The 23,814-nt window shown below is 45.6% G+C and overlaps 1 protein-coding gene across 5 annotated transcripts in view; it reads right to left on the bottom strand.

The window, feature by feature from the left end:
• LOC139557249 (syntaphilin-like) overlaps window positions 1-23,326 on the bottom strand; it is a 43,190-nt gene extending 19,864 nt beyond the window's left edge. For 2 of the 5 annotated variants that reach the window (XM_071371787.1, XM_071371792.1), the window contains exon 1: window positions 23,007-23,326. The gene's annotated coding sequence lies outside the window, so the exon portion shown is untranslated. Of the gene's footprint in view, window positions 1-22,648; window positions 22,735-23,006 lie in introns of all 5 variants that reach the window. The other 3 variants (XM_071371788.1, XM_071371789.1, XM_071371791.1) reach the window with 3 other exon arrangements.
• Between the last annotated feature and the right edge of the window lie 488 nt (window positions 23,327-23,814).

The raw sequence follows: 23,814 nt of genomic DNA, 5'->3' as shown, positions 1-23,814 counted from the left end.
TCCCCCATTAATTATAATCCACATAATAATTTACATTTGCTGTTGCTGCAGGAGTATTTTCCTGCTGTAGAAAACTGGCTCAAACTAAGATCCTACACTACTTGACCAAAAGTATGTGGACATCTTCTTGTCTCATTCCAAAATCATGGGCGTAAATATGGACTTGGTCTCCCCTTTGCTGCTATAAAAGCCCACTCATCTGGCTTTCCACTAGATGTTGGAACATTGCTGCGGGGACTTGCTTCCATTCAGCCACTAGATCATTAGGGAGGTTGGGCACTGATGTTGGGCAATTAGGTCTGGCTGGCATTCAGCGTTCCAATTCATCCCAAAGGTGTTCGATGGGGTTGAGGTCAGGGCTCTGTGCAGGTCAATCAAGTTCTTCCACACCGATCTTGATAAATTATTTTTGTATGGACTTCAAATCAAATTTGATTGGTCACATACCCATGGTTAGCAGATGTTAATGCGAGTGTAGCAAAATGCTTCTGTTTCTAGTTCCAACCATGCAGTAATATCTAACAAGAAATCTAACAATTTCACAACAACTACCTTATACACAAGTGTAAAGGAATGAATAAGAATATGTACATATAAATATATGGATGAGCGATGGCCGAACGGCATAGGCAAGATGCAGTAGATGGTATAGAGTACAGTATATACATATGAGATGCGTAATGTAGGGTATGTAAACATTATATAAAGTGGAATTGTTTAAAGTGACTAGTGATACATTTATCCAATACATTTACATCCAATTTTTAATTATTAAAGTGGCTAGAGATTTGAGTCAGTATGTTGGCAGCAGCCACTCAATGTTAGTGATGGCTGTTTAACAGTCGGTCCCAGCTTTGATGCACCTGCACTGACCTCACCTTCTGGATGATAGCGGGGTGAACAGGCAGTGGCTCGATTGGTTGTTGTCCTTGATGATCTTTTTGGCCTTCCTGTGACATCGGGTGGTGTAGGTGTCCTGGAGGGCATGTAGTTTGCCACCGGTGATGCGTTGTGCAGACCGCACTACCCTCTGGAGAACCTTATGGTTGTGGGCGGAGCAGTTGCCGTACCAGGCGGTGATACAGCCCGACAGGACGCTCTCGATTGTGCATCTGTAAAAGTTTGTGAGTGTTTTTGGTGACAAGCCAAATTTCTTCAGCCTCCTGAGGCCTCCCTTCGCCACGCTGTCTGTGTGGGTGGACCATTTCAGTTTGTCCGTGATGTGTACGCCGAGGAACATAAAACTTTCCACCTTCTCCACTACTGTCCCGTCGATGTGGATAGGGAGGTGCTCTCTCTGCTGTTTCCTGAAGTCCACGATCATCTCCTTTGTTTTGTTGACGTTGAGTGTGAGGTTATTTTCCTGACACCACACTCCGAGGGCCCTCACCTCCTCCCTTTAGGCCATCTCGTCGTTGTTGGTAATCAAGCCTACCACTGTAGTATTGTATGCAAACTTGATGATTGAGTTGGAGGCGTGCATGGCCACGCAGTCATGGGTGAACAGGAGAGGGCTGAGAACGCACCCTTGTGGGGCCCCCAGTGTTGAGGATCAGCTGAGTGGAGATGTTGTTTCCTACCCTCATCACCTGGGGGCGGCCCGTCAGAAAGTCCAGGACCCAGTTGCACAGGGCGGGGTCGAGACCCAGGGTCTGAGCTGTTGTTGCTCCTAGACGTTTCCACTTCACAAATACAGCACTCACAGTTGACCGGGGTAGCTCTAGCAGGGCAAACATTTGAACACTGACTTGTTGGAAAGGTGGCATCCTATGATGGTGCCACGCAATGTTCCCTCAAATCTTTTGCATCACTGAGCAAATTTCAGGTCTGCTGAGTGCAAACTTGAGCTTTGTGAAAATTCTGTGCAACTTCCGGTGTGCGTTTACTGTGAACACTGAGGCTGTACCCGCTTTTAGTTAGTTTTAACAGTTGGCTACTGTGGCTATTTGATCATAATGTAGGCCTACAAGATTGGCCTACCATCAGAAACAATGGAGAAAATGCATCCCATAACATTTTAACATGGAAATAGCTGTTCTATTGTCCAGCCTACAGTAGCAGCCAATGTGTGGTGTTCAATGGAGGCCTACATTCCATGAGACTTTTGTAAAAAACATGCAGGGTTTGACATTAACCTGTTCATCCACTTGTCCTTCAGACAAGGAGGTGACTGGAAATGTTGTTGTGTTGTTTGATGCAAGAAACCACTTTACAAAATAAAATGCATCATTATTCCCATACCATTATTACAGAGAATCAGACAAATTATGCTACCCTCTGCCTATTGGTCACTTAGCTTATTCAAGCCTGTCTCAAAATACAACACTGCCCCTTTAAAGACAAAAAAAGCTCTTTACCTGACTCACTTTTCAAAGATATCTAGAAATACACACGTTTTGTGCCCTCGTAAGAAGCAATCACTCTTCTATTGCTGACTACAAGTAGTCTATAACTGGGCTAATAATTCACTAGCAAAGGATATGAACAAATGTGCACGTTGCTACATGTAGCTCTAGCTTTGATCTCAAAACAAGCGCATCTCCTCATGACCGCTCATGCTGTAAACACAGTCCAGTTCAAAGTGAATGACACAGATCCATATATGGCAATGGTCTAGTTGCATATACAGTAGGCCTACTTCAGCTCTGATTGGTTATGGCGCACCGGTCTGTGTAGAGTACGGGTCTGAGTCGTGCCTGTCAATGCAATAGAATCCTAATCCGATGCGTTCTGCCTTTAACAAAATCTCTTGCATAGTTAGTTTTGCATACTAAGTCTGGCATTGTTTGCTTTGTTTCAGTATTTTACATTGAAAGTGGCTAATATTGTGTTGATTCGATCACAATTCCCACAGTAAAGGGAAATGTTGATTGTGTTGACTAACGGGGAAAACTCTAGAAATTTAGTAAATTCAATCTCGTGCTTCTCTGCGCGAGCTGATATTTTTTCTGCATGGCAGTCCAGCACGTGCGCAGTTTAGAGGGAACATTGGTGCCACGTTGAAAGTCACTGAGCTCTTCAGCAAGGCTATTCTACTGCCAATGTTTGTCTATGGAGATTGCATGACTGTGCGCTCAATTTTATACACCTGTCAGCAACGGGTGTGGCTGAAACAGCCGAATCCATTCATTTGAAGGGGTGTCCACATACTTAAAAAAATTATATATAGTGTATATCTGTATGTACATCACAAGGCATTCATACAGGATTTATTAAGCCCTATTATATAACACCATCCCCAGCCAAAAGTACGGGCAGCATCAGACGGGTACAGCAGCACGCAAGCAGCTTCAAAGCTGATGAAAGAGACAATGACGTACCGCAATTTCATGAGGTCCCCCCCAATAATTCTACATATTTTGCCATGGGGAAAAGATAAAATATTGCCGTTTTAAAGCTAATTTCCTGTAATTCTAAACATTTTGTCATGGCTTATGATGTGTTCATATGCTATCCGGGGGGGAGAGCCCCCCGAACCTTGGTATGATACACAAGTGGACAGAGACTTGTGGACAAAGGGGGAAGAGAGGGAGAAAGGGAGGGCAGAGATGGAGTGTGAGCGAGAGAGGAAGCTAGACAGAGAAGTCGGGAAAACCTTAATCTACCATCAAGCCTCATATGCTTATCTATCCTTCTCATGTCTAGCATCTGTAGTGACCGCCTGTATAAATTTGCACCTTCGTGGGAGTCACAGTAAAAGCTCTTTACATCCTTGATGGAATCTAACACCTTGGACACACACACACCCCATGGTTATGTTTATCACGCACACAGCGGTACAGCCGCACATGCACACACTGTCACACCTCAGCATGGTCTCTCGCTCACACACACACTCCGGAAACAGAATGTCCCTGCTCTCTCAAGGAAAGGTGACCTTGACTAATCTTATATACACCCGGGAACTCCATGTACAGGACACTGCAGCATGTGTTAAAGGAAGAAAGATAAGAGACTGTGTCTTTCCTGCGTCACTCACTAGTATGTATGTTGTTGTACATCAAGTGAGAGTCTGAGAAGTGTGTTAAAAGTGTGTGCTGCCGAGCATACAAACATGCGTATATTAATGTATTTGAACAAGAAACAGTGAAAATCTCTGGGATTCTGACTCACAACTTACATTACACCCTATGGCTGGGATAGAGACACAGAACGAGTCACACCAGTTAAGTGACAGTAACACTGTCCCTGGGCGCACGCACGCAAACGCGCACACACACACACACACACACTTTCTCAATCACAGTCTATATACTCATAATCATTGTTTTAAGAATGTGAGTCTGGTATTTATGAACCTGTATGAATTTACTTTATTAAATGTAGTTTTACAGGGACAGTGCACATTAAATCAACATTACTGTAAATGTGCCAGTTTTAAAACAGTCAGAATTGAGCATGACTGGTTTCTGAATATTTGAGCAGTGGTGGCTGCAACAAATGCTGTGGAATAGGATATTTGCATATTAGGCCCAACGGTTGATCTGACAGTTTTTCTACATAGCCATGGAATCTCTAAAGCAATTTGTATACAGGGCCTTCAGAAAGTATTCACAGCCTTGACTTTTTCACCATTTGTTGTGTTACAGCCTGAATATATACCCCATAAAAAGTGGAATTATGTATATATATTTTTTTTTAAATGAAAAGCTGAAATGTCTAGTCAATAAGTATTCAACCCCTTTGTTATGGCAAGCCTAAATAAGTTCAGGAGTAAACATTTTGCTTAACAAGTCACATAATAACTTACATGGATTCACTCTGTGTGCAATAATAGTGTTTAACATGATTTTTGAATGACTACCTCATCTCTGTACTCCACACATACAATTGTCTGTAATGTCCCTCAGTCGAAGCAGTGAATTTCAAACACAGATTCAACCACAAAGATCTGAGAGGTTTTCCAATGCCTCGCAAAGAAGGGCACCTCTATTGATAGATGGTAAAATAAAATAAAAAGTAGACATTGAATATTATTTTGCGTGAAGTGAAGTTATTAATTACACTTTGGATGGTGTATCAATAAACCCAGTTACTACAAAGATACAGGCGCCCTTCCTAACTCAGTTGCCGGAGAGGAAGGAAACCGCTCAGGGGTTTCACCGTGAGGCCAATGGTGACTTTAAAACAGTTACAGAGTTTAATGGCTGTCATAGGAGAAAACTGAGGATGGTTCAACAACATTGTAGTTACTCCACAATGCTAACCTAGTTAAAGGAAGCCTGTACAGAATAAAAATATTTCGAAACATGCATCCTGTTTGAGTACCACTGATCATATTTCCAAGCATGGTGGTGGCTGCATCATATTATGGGTATGCTTGTAATTGTTAAGGACTGGGGAGTTTTTCCAGGATAAATAATAAACGTAATGGAGGTAAGCATAGACAAAATCCTAGAGGAAAACCTGGTTCAGTATGCTTTCCACCAGACACTGAGAGATGAATTCACCTGTCAGCAGGACAATAACCTAAAACACAAGGCCAAATCTACACTGGGGTTGGTTAACAAGACAACATTGAATGTTCCTGAGTGGCCGAGTTACAGTTTAGACTTAAATCTACTTGGAAATCTATGGCAATGACCTGCAAATGTTTGTCTAGCAATGATCAACAACCAATTTGACAGAGCTTGAAGATTTTTTAAATTTTTTTAATGTAGCACAATCCAGGTGTGCAAAGCTCTTAGAGACTTACCCAGAAAGACTCTGTCACGACTTCAACCGAGGCAGGCTCTCCTTCCCGTTCGGGTGGCGCTCGGCGGTCGTTGTCACCGGCCTACTAGCTGCTACTGACTCTTTTTCCTCCCCCTCCTTATGTGTTTATGTGTATCACCTGGTTTGAGGGAATTGGCAATCAGGGTGGCTTTATTAGTCAGCCAGCCTGTCTGCTTCTTTGTGCGGGATTGTTCGTCTGTTTCTTTGGATTTCGGGAGTGGTTCGTGTTTGTGTAATGGTTTTGTCTTCATGTTTGAAGACAGGTGTTTATTTGACACCCAGTAGTCCGGTTTGGACATTTTTGGTTTACGGGTTGGGAATTAAACTCAACGTATTGAAGCTCTGCTGTTCCGGCGTCTGATTCCACACACACCCCGACACCTAGAGCGTTACAGAATCCCGCACCATCATGGAGTCAGCAGGAGCAGCAGCTAACCCTCTCCCATCGATGGAGGAACGGGTTCTCCACCACACCACCGTCCTCCATCGGATCGGATCCGCCATGGACCAAATGATGGAGAGAATGGAGCGATGGGAGAGGAGTGGGCTCCTCTCTCCACCTTCGGCTCCCCCTCCCCAGGATTCTCCATCCCCCGGCTCCAGCGCGCTCCGTCTTACGCTCCCGAGGGATTATGATGGAACAGCGGCAGGTGAGAGACTATTTCATCTAAGGCAGGAGAGGAGGAGCGCACAGGATTTCGCGCTGTAGTTCCGGACCTTGGCCGCGGGATCAGGGTGGAACGACAGGGCCCTTATTGACCACTACCGGTGTAGTCTCCGGGAGGACGTCCGTAGGGAGCTAGCGTGTCGGGACATCGCTCTGTCGTTGGATGAGCTTATCGACATGTCCATCCGACTGGACAATCTGCTGGCTGCCCGCGGGCGTTCGGAGAGGGTCCTGTGCGTTCCACCACCCAGCGCCCCGGCTCCCATCCCGATGGAGTTGGGAGGGGCCGCGCCTAGGGGTATCGGAGGACGAGGCCTCCCCTGCACCAACTGTGGTCGGAGAGGACACACGGCCGATCGGTGCTGGGGGGGTCTGTCTGGGAGTCGAGATGTCAGGCGGGACGCTTCTCGATCACCCCAGGTGAGTCAGCACCAAACTCACTCAGAACCTCCTGTCGGTCACATGTTTGTCTCAATTCTTTTCCTTGATTTTTTCCCCTCTTCTCAGCATAGGGCACTAGTCGATTCAGGTGCAGCTGGGAACTTTATGGATCGCGGACTCGCCCGAGAGTTGGGCGTTCCGCTTGTGCCGATAGATTCTCCCTTTCCCGTGCACTCCCTAGATAGCCGGCCATTAGGGTCAGGGGTGGTCAGGGAGGCCACAGTTCCCCTGGACATGGTGACGCAGGGGAATCATAGGGAACGTATCAGTCTATACATTATCGATTCGCCTGCGTTTCCAGTGGTGCTGGGTATTCCCTGGTTGGCCCGGCACAATCCCAATATTTCGTGGAGACAGGGGGTTCTCCAGGGGTGGTCAGAGGAGTGTTCTGGAAGGTGTCTGGGAGTTTCCATTGGTGCCACGTCGGTGGAGAGTCCAGACCAGGGTTCCACGGTGCGCATTCCCCCCGAGTATGCCGATTTGGCAATCGCTTTCTGTAAAAAGAAAGCGACGAAATTACCACCACATCGACCGGGTAGGGATTGTGCGATAGATCTCCAGGTTAACGCTGCGCTTCCTAAGAGTCACGTGTACCCTTTGTCCCAAGAGGAGACGTTGGCTATGGAGACATATGTCACGGAATCTCTGGGACAGGGGTACATTCGGCCCTCCATCTCACCCGTCTCCTCGAGTTTCTTTTTTGTGAAGAAAAAGGAGGGAGGTTTGCGTCCGTGTATTGATTATAGAGGTCTAAATGCCATCACGGTGGGGTGATGGCTTCGGCGGTGGAATCATTTCACGGAGCGCAGTTCTTTACAAAACTGGACCTCAGGAGCGCGTACAGCCTGGTGCGTATTCGGGAGGGAGACGAGTGGAAAACCGCATTTAGTACCACATCGGGCCACTATGAGTACTGCGTCATGCCGTATGGGTTAAAGAATGCTCCAGCCGTGTTCCAATCCTTTGTAGACGACATTCTCAGGGACCTGCACGGGCAGGGGGTAGTTGTGTATATCGATGACATTCTGATCTACTCAACTACTCACGCCGCGCATGTATCTCTAGTGCGCAAAGTGCTTGGCAGACTGCTGGAGCATGACTTACAGTATATGTCAAGGCTGAGAAGTGTGTGTTTTCCAAACAAGCCGTCTCCTTCCTGGGTTATCGCATTTCCACCTCGGGGGTGGTGGTGGAGAGTGACCGCATAAAGGCCGTGCGTAATTGGCCGACTCCGACCACGGTAAAAGAGGTGCAGCGGTTTTTGGGTTTTGCCAACTACTACCGGAGATTTATCCGGGGTTTTGGCCAGGTAGCGGCTCCCATTACCTCACTGCTGAGGGGGGGTCCGGTGAGGTTGCGGTGGTCAGCGCCGGCGGACGGAGCTTTCAACAGGTTGAAGGCTCTGTTCACGGAGGCTCCCGTGTTGGCGCATCCGGATCCCTCTTTAGCATTCATAGTGGAGGTGGACGCTTCCGAGGCTGGGGTGGGTGCCGTGCTATCACAGCGCTCGGGTGCGCCACCAAAACTCCGCCCCTGCGCTTTCTTCTCTAGTAAGCTCAGTGCAGCGGAGCGTAACTATGATGTGGGGGATCGGGAGTTGTTAGCGGTGGTCAGGGCTCTGAAGGTGTGGAGACACTGGCTTGAGGGGGCTAAGCACCCTTTTCTCATCTGGACCGACCACCAGAATCTGGAGTATATTCGGGCAGCTCGGAGACTGAACCCACGTCAGGCAAGGTGGGCCATGTTTTTCACCCGGTTTAGGTACACGTTGTCCTATAGACCCGGTTCAAAAAACTTAAAGGCAGACGCACTGTCCCGCCTTTACGACACGGAGGAGAGGACCACTGAACCCACTCCCATCATCCCCGCCTCGAGGCTGATCGCGCCAGTGGTATGGGAGGTGGACTCGGACATCGAGCGGGCGCTACGGGCGGAACCCGCGCCTCCTCAGTGTCCGGCGGGCCGTAAGTACGTACCGCTTGGTGTTCGGGACCGCCTGATTCGGTGGGCTCATGTCCTACCCTCCTCGGGTCACCCTGGGGTGACGAGGACAGTGGGGAGCCTTCGGGGGAGGTATTGGTGGCCTACCTTAGCTCGAGACGTTAGGGTTTATGTCTCCTCCTGTTCGGTATGCGCTCAGAGTAAGGCTCCTAGGCACCTTCCTCGAGGGAAGTTGCAACCCCTCCCCGTTCCACAACGGCCATGGTCTCATCTGTCTGTAGACTTCCTGACCGATCTGCCTCCCTCTCAGGGAAACACTACGGTTCTGGTAATTGTGGATCGGTTTTCTAAGTCCTGCCGTCTCCTCCCGTTGCCCGGTATCCCTACTGCCCTACAGACTGCGGAGGCCTTATTCACTCACGTCTTCCGGCACTACGGGGTGCCGGAGGATATTGTTTCTGATCGGGGCCCCCAGTTCACGTCCCGAGTGTGGAGGGCGTTCATGGAGCGTCTGGGGGTCACGGTCAGCCTGACTTCCGGGTATCACCCCGAGAGTAATGGGCAGGTGGAGAGAGTGAACCAGGAGGTGGGTAGGTTTCTGCGGTCGTATTGTCAGGACCGGCCAGGGGAGTGGGCGAGATACATTCCCTGGGCTGAGATGGCCCAGAACTCACTACGCCACTCCTCTACTAATGTGTCCCCCTTTCAGTGTGTGTTGGGGTACCAGCCGGTCCTGGCACCATGGCATCCGAGCCAGACCGAGGCTCCTGCGGTGGAGGAGTGGGTACAGCGCTCCAAGGAGACCTGGAGGGCCGTCCGGGAGTCCCTTCAACAAGCTACTGGAAGGCAGAAGAGGAGCGCTGACCGCCACCGCAGTGAGGCCCCCGTGTTTGTACCGGGGGAAAGGGTCTGGCTCTCGACCCGAAACCTACCCCTCCGCTTGCCCTGCCGGAAGCTGAGGCCGCAGTGTGTAGGGCCATTCAAAGTCCTGAGGAGAATAAACGAGGTGTGTTATCGATTAAAACTCCCTTCCTATTATCGTATTAACCCCTCGTTTCATGTGTCTCTCCTCAGGCCGGTGGTAGCTGGTCCCCTGCAGGACGGTGAGGTACCGGAGGTCCCTCCTCCCCCTCTGGACATCGAGGGGTCCCCGGCGTACATGATACGGGCCATTCTGGACTCGAGACGCCGGGCGAGGGGCCTGCAGTACCTCGTGGACTGGGAGGGGTACGGTCCGGAGGAGAGGTGCTGGGTACCAGTGGAGGACATGTTGGATCCATCTATGGTAAAGGATTTCCATCGCCTCCATCCGGAGCGCCCTGCGCCTCGTCCTCCGGGTCGACCTCGAGGCCGGTGTCGGCGCGCTGCGGGAGCCGCGCGTCAGAGGGGGGGTACTGTCACGACTTCAACCGAGGCAGGCTCTCCTTCCCGTTCGGGTGGCGCTCGGCGGTCGTCGTCACCGGCCTACTAGCTGCTACTGACTCTTTTTCCTCCCCCTCCTTATGTGTTTATGTGTATCACCTGGTTTGAGGGAATTGGCAATCAGGGTGGCTTTATTAGTCAGCCAGCCTGTCTGCTTCTTTGTGCGGGATTGTTCGTCTGTTTCTTTGGATTTCGGGAGTGGTTCGTGTTTGTGTAATGGTTTTGTCTTCATGTTTGAAGACAGGTGTTTATTTGACACCCAGTAGTCCGGTTTGGACATTTTTGGTTTACGGGTTGGGAATTAAACTCAACGTATTGAAGCTCTGCTGTTCCTGCGTCTGATTCCACACACACCCCGACACCTAGAGCGTTACAGACTCACAGCTGTAATCACTGCCAAAGGTGAATACTTATGTAAATTGGATATTTCTGTATTTCACTTTCAATACATTTGCTAACATTTCTAAAAACATATTTTCACTTCTGGGGTATTGTGTGTAGATGGGTCAGAAAAAATATATATTTAATCCATGTTGAATGCAGTCTAACACAACAACATGTGAAATAAGTCAAGGGGTATGAATACTTTGACAGCACTGTATCTTGTAACAGTAGCTCTACAACAGCATGTACAGTATCCAAGGCCTTAGATGTCCTCCCATTCCCCATGAACAACACAGTGGAATAATTATCCACTGAGTTAGTTAAATAATAGATATATGAGTCTGTTGGTTTGCAGCAGCTTATGACTATCTTTTCAGGCCACCCCTCTCAGTCAGAAGCTAGGGAAATGGCTCCATGCACTCACAACCTCAGCCCTGAACTGCTCATAACGCGACAAATACTAACATAATTACCACACTGACAAAATTGATAAATGTGTGAGAGGAGAGTATACTCCTAACCAAATTATCAAAACAACTTTAATAAGGACCCCCATCTCCTCTACAATCCTACAGGCAAGGTTCAGCACCGACAATATGACTGCACAGGACACAACAGATCCAATGCAGAACTTAAAACTGGTTCCAGGTATGCCCAATGAAAAACATACTTTTTTTTCTCCATAAATTGTGCTCCAAAAGGGTTAACAAATAATCTAAATTATGATTTCTTAACTAAATATTAAAATTAACATTTTTTAAGAACATTTAGTTTTTGGTTTACATGATAACCACCAAAAGGCAACTATATCCTCTATAGATACGAAAGTAAATACAAAACACTTGTTCAGTTTACCTTCTTAGGTACAACTTACACATGTGTCTAAGGCAGTGGATAAGAATGCAGAAGTGTTTGTGTTGAAGCATCACAAGCACACTAATAAACAAGAATGGCTGAATTAATTCAACTTAGTCTCAAAGTAAATCTGAAACTGCAACGTCGACACCTTCACAAACTATGCAGCTGAAATGCAGTAAGATGCAGTTTGTAATGTCACCACTAGATATCAGCATCTGTATTTAACTGTGTTATTTTTGTATCAAGGATGAGTCAGTGTTTACTTTGGCGCCAGTCCAGTATTCGCACAAAAGTAGCACAGATTGCTAGCTCGCTAGATAGCCTAACTATCTTGCTGGCTAGCTAGTCAGATAACGTTAACTAAGTAAGCATACGATCAGGACAGGGCTGCTTGCTTGCTGAAGTGTACTTTTGATTATTTACTTGTTCAAATATGCTGTCGCTGGCAAGCTACTCACCGTCAAACCACCATGCTCACTCTCTCACGCCGTGACTTACGGGCTGAATGATGTTCAATAAGCAGCTCGTACATCGCCCTACTCAGGCAATCATTGAACCAAAAAAATGACAGCGCTTTATCTGTGAAGGATCTATGAGGCTTCTTTCACAAGAGGCTTCTTTCACAGGCAAAGGCTGTGCCATCTAGAGGAGGACAAAGGTAACAAATAGATATTGTACTAGGCCTAGGAGCCTGAAAGGGTCACAGAGGCATCTATATTTACCTCACAAATGACAATATCATCAGTACCATTATCATAGTCATTAACCATTCATAACCAGGCCAATGTCCTAGTTTTGGCACCACAACTGCGACAACAGTGCTTTATCTGTGAAATAAAATATTTCAGTGAGAGGCTAATATCAGCCGATAATATCGGTCAACCGATTTATCTGTCGGCCTCTAGACAGGACAACATTTCATTACCAAGAATCTCAAAATCCTGCCTAGTCACTGCACTGCAGAGCAGCTTACAGCAGCAGAGCTCTGTCCATTTAATCAATCAGTCCAACTATCCACATAATCCTGCGAAAGATGCCAAACAGTGTAGCGAGAGAAGGAGAGGGAAGGAGGGATACAGAAGCAGAGCACTGCATCTGCCACAACACTGAGCAGTGAGGATCTGTGAGGCATCTTTCACAAGATGTGTCCACATGCGAAGGCTGTGCCATCTAGAGGAGGACAAAGGTAAAAAATAGATATTGTACTAGGCCTAGGGGCCTGAAAGGGTCACAGAGGCATCTATAATTACCTCACTAATGACAATATCATCAGTACCATTATCATAGTCATTAACCATTCATAACCAGGCCAAAGGCCTAGTTTCGGCACCACAACTGCGACAACATCACCATCATCAAAATCATTTTAGTCATAATGACCTTTCATGTCAGAAAACTGCAGCATCATCTCCACTGTCCTTAACAGAGGGCCTTTACCCGGGAGTGTGAGGGGAGGAGACGTTGAGGAGAGGTTGAGGCATGCTGGACTGACATCTGGATATCACAGGTCAGGAGCCAGCACCCGTCCCTCTCCCCTCCTGAGATGCAGCAAGAGCACCTCCACTTTAGCTACTCGACGAGCTAAACACCTTCTTCGCCGTCTTTGTGCAAAACAGAGCCGCCGACATGGGTGCCCGAGTCACATGAGGACTGTGCGCTCCTGTTCTCCGTAGCCAACCTAAGAATGAGTATTAACCCTCGCAAGGCTGCCGGCCCAGATGGCATCCCAAGCTGTGTCCTCAGAGCATGTGCAGACCAGCTGGCTGGAGTGTTTAGGGACATATTCAATCTCTCCATATCCCAGTCTGTTGTCCCCACTTGCTTCAAGATGTCCACCACTCTTCCTGGACCCAAGAAAGCGAAGGGAACTGAACTAAATGACTATCGCCCCATAGCACCTACCTTCATGAAACGCTTTAAGAGGCTAGTTAAAGACCATATCACCTCTACCTTACCTGACAGCCTATTCACATATCGCCCCAACAGATTCTAGGACGACGCAATCGCAATTGCACTGCACACTGCCCTATCCCACCTACGTAAGAATGCTGTTCATTGACTACAGCTCAGCCTTCAACACCATAGTGCCCTTCAAGCTCATCACTAAGCTCAGGGCCCTGGGTCCGAACCCCTCACCTGTGCAACCTGATCCTGGACTTCCTGACGGACTGACCTCAAGTGGTGAAGGTAGGCAACAACACCTCCGCCACACTGATCCTCAACAAGGGTGCGTGCTCAGCCCTGTCCAGTACTCCCTGTTCACCCATGACTGCGTGACCACCCACGTCTCCAAATTCCAACTCAATCATCAAGGTTGCTGACGTCACAACAGAGATAGGTCCTGATTACCAAAAACTACGAGACAGCCTACAAGTTTTACGTTGTTCATTTCACGTGGACAAGTAAAGCGAAATACCTTTCTTGCAAGCTGAAAATAACCCAACAATGCAGGATTCAATATCAATGTAGTACTAAAATAAAACATAAGCTAGAACAAAAACACACAAGAAATACAAATAAGAAGAACATGAGAAGTAAGTAAGCTATATACAGGGTCAGTTCCAATATCATATTTACAATGTGCAGGGATACTGGAGTGATGGAGGTAGATATGTATAGGGGTAAGGTGACAGGGATACTGGAGTTATGGAGGTAGATATGTATAGGGGTAAGGTGACAGGGATACTGGAGTAATGGAGGTAGATATGTATAGGGGTAAGGTGACAGGGATACTGGAGTGATGGAGGTAGATATGTATAGGGGTAAGGTGACAGGGATACTGGAGTTATGGAGGTAGATATGTATAGGGGTAAGGTGACAGGGATACTGGAGTAATGGAGGTAGATATGTATAGGGGTAAGGTGACAGGGATACTGGAGTAATGGAGGTAGATATGTATAGGGGTAAGGTGACAGGGATACTGGGGTAATGGAGGTAGATATGTATAGGGGTAAGGTGACTAGGTACCAGGGTATATGATACACAGAGTAGCAGTAGTGTATATGATGATTGTATGTGAGTGTGCGTGTGTGTAGAGTCAGTATAAATGTGTGTGCATGTTAAGTGTGTATGAACAAATTAAGTGAGTTAGTGTGAGTGTGAGTGTGAGTGTGAGTTGGAGTGTCAGTGTGTGGAGTCCTGTGAGTGTGCATTGAGACAGTGCAAAAATAAATATACAATACAATACAGGGAGGAGGTGAGAGCTGTGGTGGAGTGGTGCCAGGAAAATAGCCTCTCCCTTAACATCAACCAAAAGAAGAAGCTGATCGTGGACTACAGGAGACAGCAGAGAGAGCATGCCCCCATCCACGTTGACGGGGCTGCAGTGGAGAGGGTCAAAAGCTTCAAGCTCTTTGGCGTGCACATCACTGACAACCTGAAATAGTCCCACAGTGCCTCTTAGATTTGTCTCGGCTCCTAAAAACCTCACAAACGTCTACAGATGCAATATCGAGCGCATCCTGTTGGTACGGCAATTGCACCGTCCGCAACCGCAGGGCTCTCCAGAGGGTGGTGTGGTCAGTCTAACACATCAACAGGGGCACACTGCCCGCCCTCCAGGACTTCTACAGCACCCGGTGTCACAGGAAGGCCAAGAAGATCATCAAGGACCTCATCCACCCAAGCCACAGTCTGTTCACCCCTCTACCATCTAGAAGGCGGAGACAGTACAGGTGCATCAAAGCTGAGAAACAGCTTCTATCTTCAGGCCATCAGACTGTTAAACAGTCAACACCAACCGGCCTCTGCCCCGTACCCTGCCCTGAACCTTAGTCACTGTTACTAGCCAGCTACCACTTGGTACTCTACCCTGCACCTCAGAGACTGCTTCCCTAAGTACATCGAGTCATTGAACACTGGTCATTGAAAACTGGTCAAGTGTTTGCATACTGTTTGACCCATTTTATATGTATACAGTGCATTTGGAAAGTATACAGACTCCTTCACTTTTTGTTACGTTACAGCCTTATTCTAAAATGTAATATTTTTTATCCCCTCATCAAATCTACACACAATACCCCAGGTTTTTAGATATGTCAACAACAAAAAACTTATTTATGTAAGTATTCAGACCCTTCGCTTTGAGACTCGAAATTGAGCCCAGGTGCATCCTGTTTCCATTGATTATCCTTGAGATGTTTCTGCAACTTGATTGGAGTCCATCTGTGGTAAATTCAATTGATTGGACATGATTTGAAAGGGCATGAGTTAAGGAATTGTCCGTAGAGCTCTGAGACAGGATTGTGTCGAGGCACAGATCTGGGGAAGGGTACCACATTTGTTTTGCAGCATGGAAGCTCCCCAAGAACAGTGGCCTCCATCATTCTTAAATGGAAGAAGTTTGGAACAAATAAGACTCTTACTAGAGCTGCCCGCCTGGCCAAACTGAGCAATCGGGGGAGAAGGGCCTTGGTCAGGGAGGTGACCAAGAACCAGCTGGTCACTCTGACAGAGCTCTAGTTCCTCTGTGGAGTTGGGAGAACCTTCCAGAAGGACACCCATCTCTGCAGGACTCCACCAATCAGGCCTTTATGGTAGAGTGGCCAGATGGAAGCCACTCCTCAGTAAAAGGCACATGACAGCCCGCTTGGAGTTTGCCAAAAGGCACCTAAAGACTCTCAGACCATGAGAAACAAGATTCTCTGGTCTGATGAAACCAGAACTCTTGAACCTGGCACCATCCCTACGGTGAAGCATGGTGGTGGCAGTATCATGCTGTGGGATGTTTTTCAGCGGCAGGGACTGGGAGACTAGTCAGGATCGAGGGAAAGGTGAACGGAGCAAAGTACTGAGAGATTCTTGATGAAAACCTGCTCCAGAGCGCTCAGGACCTCAGACTGTGGCGAAGGTTCACCTTCCAACAGGACAACGACCCTAAGCACACAGCCAAGACAATGCAAGAGTGGCTTCGGGACAAGTCTCAGAATGTCCTTGAGTGGCCCGGCCAGAGCCCGGACTTGAAACCGATTGAACATCTTTGGAGAAACCTGAAAATAGCTGTGCAGCGACACTCCCCATCCAACCTGACAGAGCTTGAGAGGATCTGCAGAGAAGAATGGGAGAAACTCCCCAAATACAGGTGTGCCAAGCTTGTAGCGTCATACCCAATAAGAATCGAGGCTGTAATCGCTGCCAAAGGTGCTTCAACAAAGTACTGAGTAAAGGGTCTGAATACTTATGTAAATGTGATATTTCAGTTTTGGATAACATTTCTAAAAACCTGTTATTGCTTTGTCATTATGGGGTATTGTGTGTACATTGATGAGGGGGAAAAAACGTACCAAAATGTGTAAAACTTCAAGGGGTCTGAATACTTTTCGAATGCACTGTCTTCTAGTAATGGCTCATCCAATATAACTTGTTTTTTAACATTTTCTGGATTATGTGTGTGTTATTATTATTTTTTATTGCAAGTTATTACTGCACTATTGGAGCTATAAACACAAGCATTTGGCTGCAACTGCAATAACCTCTGCAAATCGGTGTACTCGACCAATAAACTTTAATTTTGATTTGACAAAGATCATCATAACAAATGCAGCCACATGCAATATTTAACTGTGTTGCCATCTTTGTAAAGATATTCAAGAATTAGCATGTTCTTTGTTTACATTGTTCTATTTCAAAATGTATAAATATACTTCAAATATACCTCCCCCTCGAATTATGGTTTTAGTGAGCAGGCTATGTAACAATGTATACCTACACTGTAATTACATTATATGCCTATTTAACTTCCATATGTGTTTATTTTATTTCTTCACGTAGGTTGTGTTTTGAAATCACCCAAAACACTTTGGTTTGGAGAAGGAAATTCCAACAATTGGACAGAGGAGAAGATCCTAAGCAGATGAGTCACAGCCAACATTTGTATTGCAAACCATGATTTGCTCCAATCTATAGGGTCCAGGCTTAGTCTTTCAATTTGAGTGCTCTCAAGAAAGGTCATGAAAACCAGTAACAGCAGCATTCTGCCCCTAACTGACCAGAGTTACTTTTCCATGAGGAGTCTAGCTGTGATCTTATCAGGACCTCTAGAAACCCTGCTGATCCAAAAAGACAGGTTCACGGGAAATGTCAAAATGAACAAATCTGGAATACTGTGAAAAAGTGTAAAAAGATCCAATGTTGAAACAAACCAAATAAGTGATAATAGTAGCGATCAGCGGTTCAGCACCATGGACAGCTATAGGATCGGAATTCCGGAGTTCAGCCCATTGACTGTGGACAGCGACTGACTCACAGGAGTAATGACAAAGTAGGCTTATCCAGGAGGGAAGAAGTCTGGTAGGGGAAGGCTCCCCTAACTAGAAACTCTGTTTGCTAGCCCATTTCAGCCATATTAACTTTGATCAAACTTTAGAATTGTAAATATTAGAGAAGAATAGACTTCTTCATTATTTATTTGGAATCTGGATCCACAAATGCAGAACTTCCAGATACTATGAGTGTGGTTCAGTGGTTAGAGTAGTACAGTACATGACAGAGGCTCAGATGACATAATTTTGCACTTCAGCATGTTTGCATGCTGCTATAATTTAGCATGAAATGTCATCCCCTTTCCTGGAGTCAAATCAAATCACATTTTATTTGTCACATGCAGGTGTAGACCTTACCGTGAAATGCTTACTTACAAGCCCAACAATGCAGTTCAAGAAATAGAGTTAAGAAAATATTTACTAAATAAAATAAAGTAAAAAATAAAATAAAAAGTAACAAAATAACAATAACGAGGCTATATACAGAGGGTACCGGTACCGAGTGAATGTGCGGGGGTACAGGTTAGTCGAGGTAATTTGTACATGTAGGTAGGGGTAAAGTGTCTATGCATAGATAAAAACAGTGAGTAGCAGCAGTGTAAAAACAAAGGGGGGGGGGGGGGGGGGGGGTCAATGTAAATAGTCCAGGTGGCCATTTGATTAATTGTTCAGCAGCCTTATGGCTTGCAGGTAGAAGCTGTTAAGGAGCCTTTTGGACCTAGACTTGGCGCTCCGGTACCGCTTGCGAGGCATTAGCCGAGAGAATAGTCTATTACTTGTTTGGCCTTCCTCTGACACCGCCTAGTAAATAGGCCCTGGATGGTAGGAAACTTGACCCCAGTGATGTACTGGTCCGTACGCACTACCCTCTGTAGCACCTTGCGGTCAGATGCCGAGCAGTTGCCATACCAGGTGGTGATGCAACTGGTCAGGATGCTCTCGATGGTGCACCTGTAGAACTTTTTGAGGATCTGGGGACCCATGCCAAATCTTTTCAGTCTGGGGAGGGGGAAAGGTGTGGTTGTGCCCTCTTCACGACTGTCTTGGTGAGTCACTGCAGTATTTGTGCTAAATGCTGTTATTATAGTCAGCAGTTTCAAGGCGAATGCTGAGAGCACATTGTGAAAATAAGACCTGTGGAAAAGAAAACTGCATGTGGACTAGCAAAGGGGCTTATGGGTCTAGAAGGAGCCGGGTTGTAGTGCTGCTGGAGGGTTGTGCAGCGGCGCTCCCTCACTTTTTAAATTTGAGTATACACAGAGCTGGTAAAACTATTTCCGGAAAATTTATTCTGATGAATTCGAAATAAATTATATTTAGTTACCACAAAAATTCCATTACGAACGATAGAATGACAACCCAAATAAATATGTATAGCAGCCTAGAGGTAGGTAAATGGTGGTTTCTTCCCTGTCTTCTCTCTGGTGGTGGTGGGAATGATGAAGAACTATAGGCTACGTGTGTGAACTGCGGAGGCCCGTCGGAGGCTTGACCACTTTGGCCAATCAGAACGTTGATAAAAAAAATCTGCTGCTCAGCAGAGTGTGAGGGAGTTCAGCGACATTATCATCACACCAACGAGATCGAGGAAACAAATTCACTGTGTCTGCCTTGATGTTCATAAAACTCCACGGGACGTTCTCTTGCGCAGTGGAACCAGAGCAATATGTGACCACTTGGTTACGACACCATTCTACCGCGGACACCTAAACCAGAGTGGCCACCGCAAAGCCCAAGGAGCCTGACTCTCTCTGGAAGTTGCTGTAGCCCTGTTTGGAATATTTAGCCTACATATTGGTTGAGACAGAGGGCCTATTCTAGTTTGGTATGTCAGGGTGGGCAATTGGAAATATTAATTGGGCTAGTTGGAGGTAATAATGTGTTTATTGAGATGCATGAATAAACCACACCAAAAGCTTGATTTTATGGCTGTTTTAAAACAAATGTCCTGCAATTCTACTTAGCTTAGTAATGATTTATGTTCACTACTTGGTCAATTGATTTGATAGCATGTTTAATCTATGTAAATCAATTATATGAATTGATAGTTCACCTCTGTTTTATTTTATTCTGTAATAGGGACGGCCTATATTGAAACCATGTGTTCAAGCTAATCAAATCAAAGTTTATTTATGATACAGTGTAGTGTAAGCTACACAACACAATGAAATGCCTACTCACAACTAAAGCTCTCCTCGCAAACAGTGCAATGATATTAAGCTATATGTATTTACATTAGGCGATAGCCTACAAATAGCTATACCATGTAGTCGTAGGACTATTAAGCTATACCGCAAATGATAGTTTTTGCTTTTCTTAAACTGGCCGAATGGCAGAGCTATCCTTCAGTTATCCGTCAGCAACCAAAGTTGGTTCAACTTCTTTAAAAGGACATAAGAAATGTCAACCTCATATTCATTATCTCCAGTGCCACCCCAACATCAACATATGTTAAAATGGTGCGTTTCTATGTCTAATGGAAAAAAACATAAAGGAAGTGTTTCCAATGACGTCGTTGTGCATCATGTGATTTGAACCAATCATGAGTAGGCATTGCCTACTAACTGGTTGATGATGTCATTGGAAACATCATCTTCCGCTATCTTTTTTACTACTAGACATAGAAACGTGCCATTTTCACATATGTTGATGTTGGGATGGTGCTGGAGATGAGGAATATGAAGTTAGCATTTTTTAAATTTCCCTTTAACATCACTGTGCGATCCTTGTGCTGTCCATTTAGCACCATAAAGGGATCTCCAATCGTTTAAAATAACACTCATCAAGATGTTGCCTAATAGTCCTACTCATCATTTTATTACAAATAGAAGATTATCACTTCTCACAATGGTGCTCGTTTAGTACAATTAGATCAAAGCTGAATCAATGTCTCGCAATATCACATAATGATTCATTTGCATTTTACATAACAGAACCGAATATAATAGCACAGCATAGCAGGCCTATAACGTTACACCAAAAACAGCTCATTTCTAATGAGATTTTAAGATGGTTAGCTGAAGCTGAATAGTATTTTTCTCATGCGCCAAAACTCAATATAGCACACCACGACGCAGGATATATGCTTTGATTCAAAATACAAGATAGGCTAATAGCTTGTTACCACCATCTGCTCTTATTTGCTCACAAAACACTAATTCAATAAGATTGACAGTGATGATGGCGTATTTCGAAATTAGGTATGCCTAACTTGATGTTTGAGGGTATAACATATATATTTTTTTAAATGTATTGAGACAATATGTGTGGGCATAAGCAGACGTTTTTATGCATATTCTATATTGATATGCTATTCAATAGGCCACATCTGTCGGTACAAACTTAGATTGAGGATATGACGACGTCATTAACATGATTTGTTTAGCTCTGTAAGTCGCTCTGGATAAGAGCGTCTGCTAAATGACTTAAATGTAAATGTAAATGTATCACACCTATATACTGCATCTCAGTGCTAGAGGCATCACTACAGACCCTGGTTCGATTCTAGGCTGTATATCAACCGTCCGTGATTGCGAGTCCCATAGGGTGGCGCATAATTGGCCCAGCGTCGTCCGGGTTAGGGTTTGGTCGGCCCAGCCTGTCATTGTAAATAAGAATTTGTTCTTAACTAAACTTTTTTTTAAACCTATAAAAAGAGCACTTTACCACTGAGGAGATGAAAGGAGGAATTGGAGAGAAAGATCTGCACAATGGGGACTGACAGGAAACAGCATGCTATGACAGTGATCACCATGGTGATGGTCAATCTGCCAATTTTCCAGAACGTGAGCTGCTGATATGTGTAACAGGCTGGATCAGGGGTGGGATTTGAATATTAGAATGTGTGTAGCTAGCGAATATAAGACTGGCTTGGTCATTCGTTCACTGGGATGGTCAGCAAAATGGTCAGTGCTGACCAAAATGCTAACGATACAGCTGAGGTACCTGGTCCAGTAGGCCTAACAACCTCTAGCCCCTACCCCTTTTGTATTTGCATGTCTGAATGGAAAGCATTAATTTTTCAATAAGGCAGAGGCTTTCTTTATCCAACTGAAGGCTATAGGTCAGGGGTGTCAAACATACGGCCTGCGGGCCAGAGCCGACCCATGAGGGGGTTCAATCCGGGCAGTGGGTGGATTGAGTAAAGAAATTATAATACCAAAAATATGTTTTTCCCAAAAAATTACTTTGGGGTGGAAACAAACTCAGTATACTTTAAAATTACGAAACCCCAAAATTGGTTATATCAACCAATTTTCAGTGCGGCCCCCTGAATCTTGTTGAAGACCGAAAATTAGACATCCCTGATTTAGGTGGAGCAATGACCAGTTTGCTGACATCAGTCTGGTGACAGTCCTCTACAATCTGCAAACACTGAAGAGGAGGCGGCTAGAGAAAAAGGCTGATCTAGCTGTTGTTGTGGGACCAGGCAATGTGGGGTGAATGTGCTCTCAATTGGGCAGAACCGGGCCTTTGAAACCCATAGGCAAAGACCATAAATACACACTTAGGCCTATATCTATAATGCAAAGCTGAATTACTGCAGATTCCTGGGAAAACAACATCTATTTCTAGAGGACATTTGGAGAGAGTGTGAGTAGGGTATGCTACCTACAATCTAAAATCCCCAGACCAACAAACACAAAGTCAAGAGCTCTTTTACAAGACAGATGGTTATATTTCTGACATATGCCATCAGATTGACTGTTTTACTGAAAATAGCAAACTGCTGCAAGGTCGAATTGCATGCCAGAAGACCAGTCACGTTATAGGGTACCAACATGGCAGGTGTTTGTTTGGCTTGAGATTATTGTGCATTTTCCCAACGCTTAATGAACCCGCCCTCCATATGCGTCATCTCTATCAAAAGCTTACCAAATACATTGCGGCAATAGCATAATAATGTATCAAGCCAATTCGCAAAAAAAATCGACGTGTAATTTGTAAGGGTTGTGATCACCTGGCCGAAGAATAGTCTACCGCTACCTCGAAAGATGACATTGTACACAAACATCTGCCGTGCATCCTTGGAACAGCAGGCTCCTGCTGGACAGCGACACACACACACAAACATAAACAACAGCCATCATCATGACATCTGATATGTGCTATATGTGCGTGCGTAACTCTTTATAAACAAAATCATATTTGAGGTTTCGCTACATCTTGCAGCTCCCCCTGCATGTCTCAATTTCTAGAATACTCCATTCTTACTTATTTATTCACAGTGCCTCATGTGGAGCATCCTTTGCAAAATTACAGTTAAGCCAAATGACATTAGGCTACAACGTCTTAAATCTAAAAAGATTGAGGTTTACCTGTTCCCCCCTTCCGTATTTATTTTACAGTTCCATCGTTATACCGGAGATGGTTTACCGCCTCCTTTCTTGATTACACCGCGATTCCAGTCTCTGGTTAGGACTCCGCCAGAACGGTGTGCCTTTGCTCGCGTGCACGGGGCTGGTCTGAGATGCATGAGATCCGTTTGAGAGCATCCGCGTGAGGAAAGACAAGTGCATTGATGAAAGCTGATGCATGGTGCTACTTTGGTTCTTAAAGGGAAACACCAATCTTCAAAAAGACAATTAGGGAATCATTCGTGGATTCATGTGTCTGCACTTGATGCAGTTCTTATGATTAGTTATGGTCTGGATTCGAATTAATAATCTGTTCACGAGCCACACACACACACACACACACACACACACACACACACACACACACACACACACACACACACACACACACACACACACACACACACACACACACACACACACACTGAAACTGAGACCACCTTCTTTTCCAGTCGGGAATTCAAGTCTGTAACTCAATAAAGTATAATATTTTACTACATAAGTCTGAAAATGTTGCATTTCCTTACTGTCTCCCCTGGGAGCACTTCTGTTACAGTGTGTGTGTCTCTCTCTCTGTGTGTGTGTGTGTGTGTGTGTGTGTGTGTGTGTGTGTGTGTGTGTGTGTGTGTGTGTGTGTGTGTGTGTGTGTGTGTGTGTGTGTGTGTGTGTGTGTGTGTGTGTGTGTGTGTGTGTGTGTGTGTGTGTGTGTGTGTGTGTGTGTGTGTGTGTGTGATATTTAGCAGTCTCAGCCATGTACACAGGCTTGCAG

Source organism: Salvelinus alpinus, chromosome 28 (assembly GCF_045679555.1).
Source record: "Salvelinus alpinus chromosome 28, SLU_Salpinus.1, whole genome shotgun sequence".
Classification (NCBI taxonomy): Eukaryota; Metazoa; Chordata; class Actinopteri; order Salmoniformes; family Salmonidae; genus Salvelinus; species Salvelinus alpinus.
The sequence above is the reverse complement of the archived record's forward strand: the minus strand, read 5'-3'. Positions and strand labels throughout refer to the sequence as shown.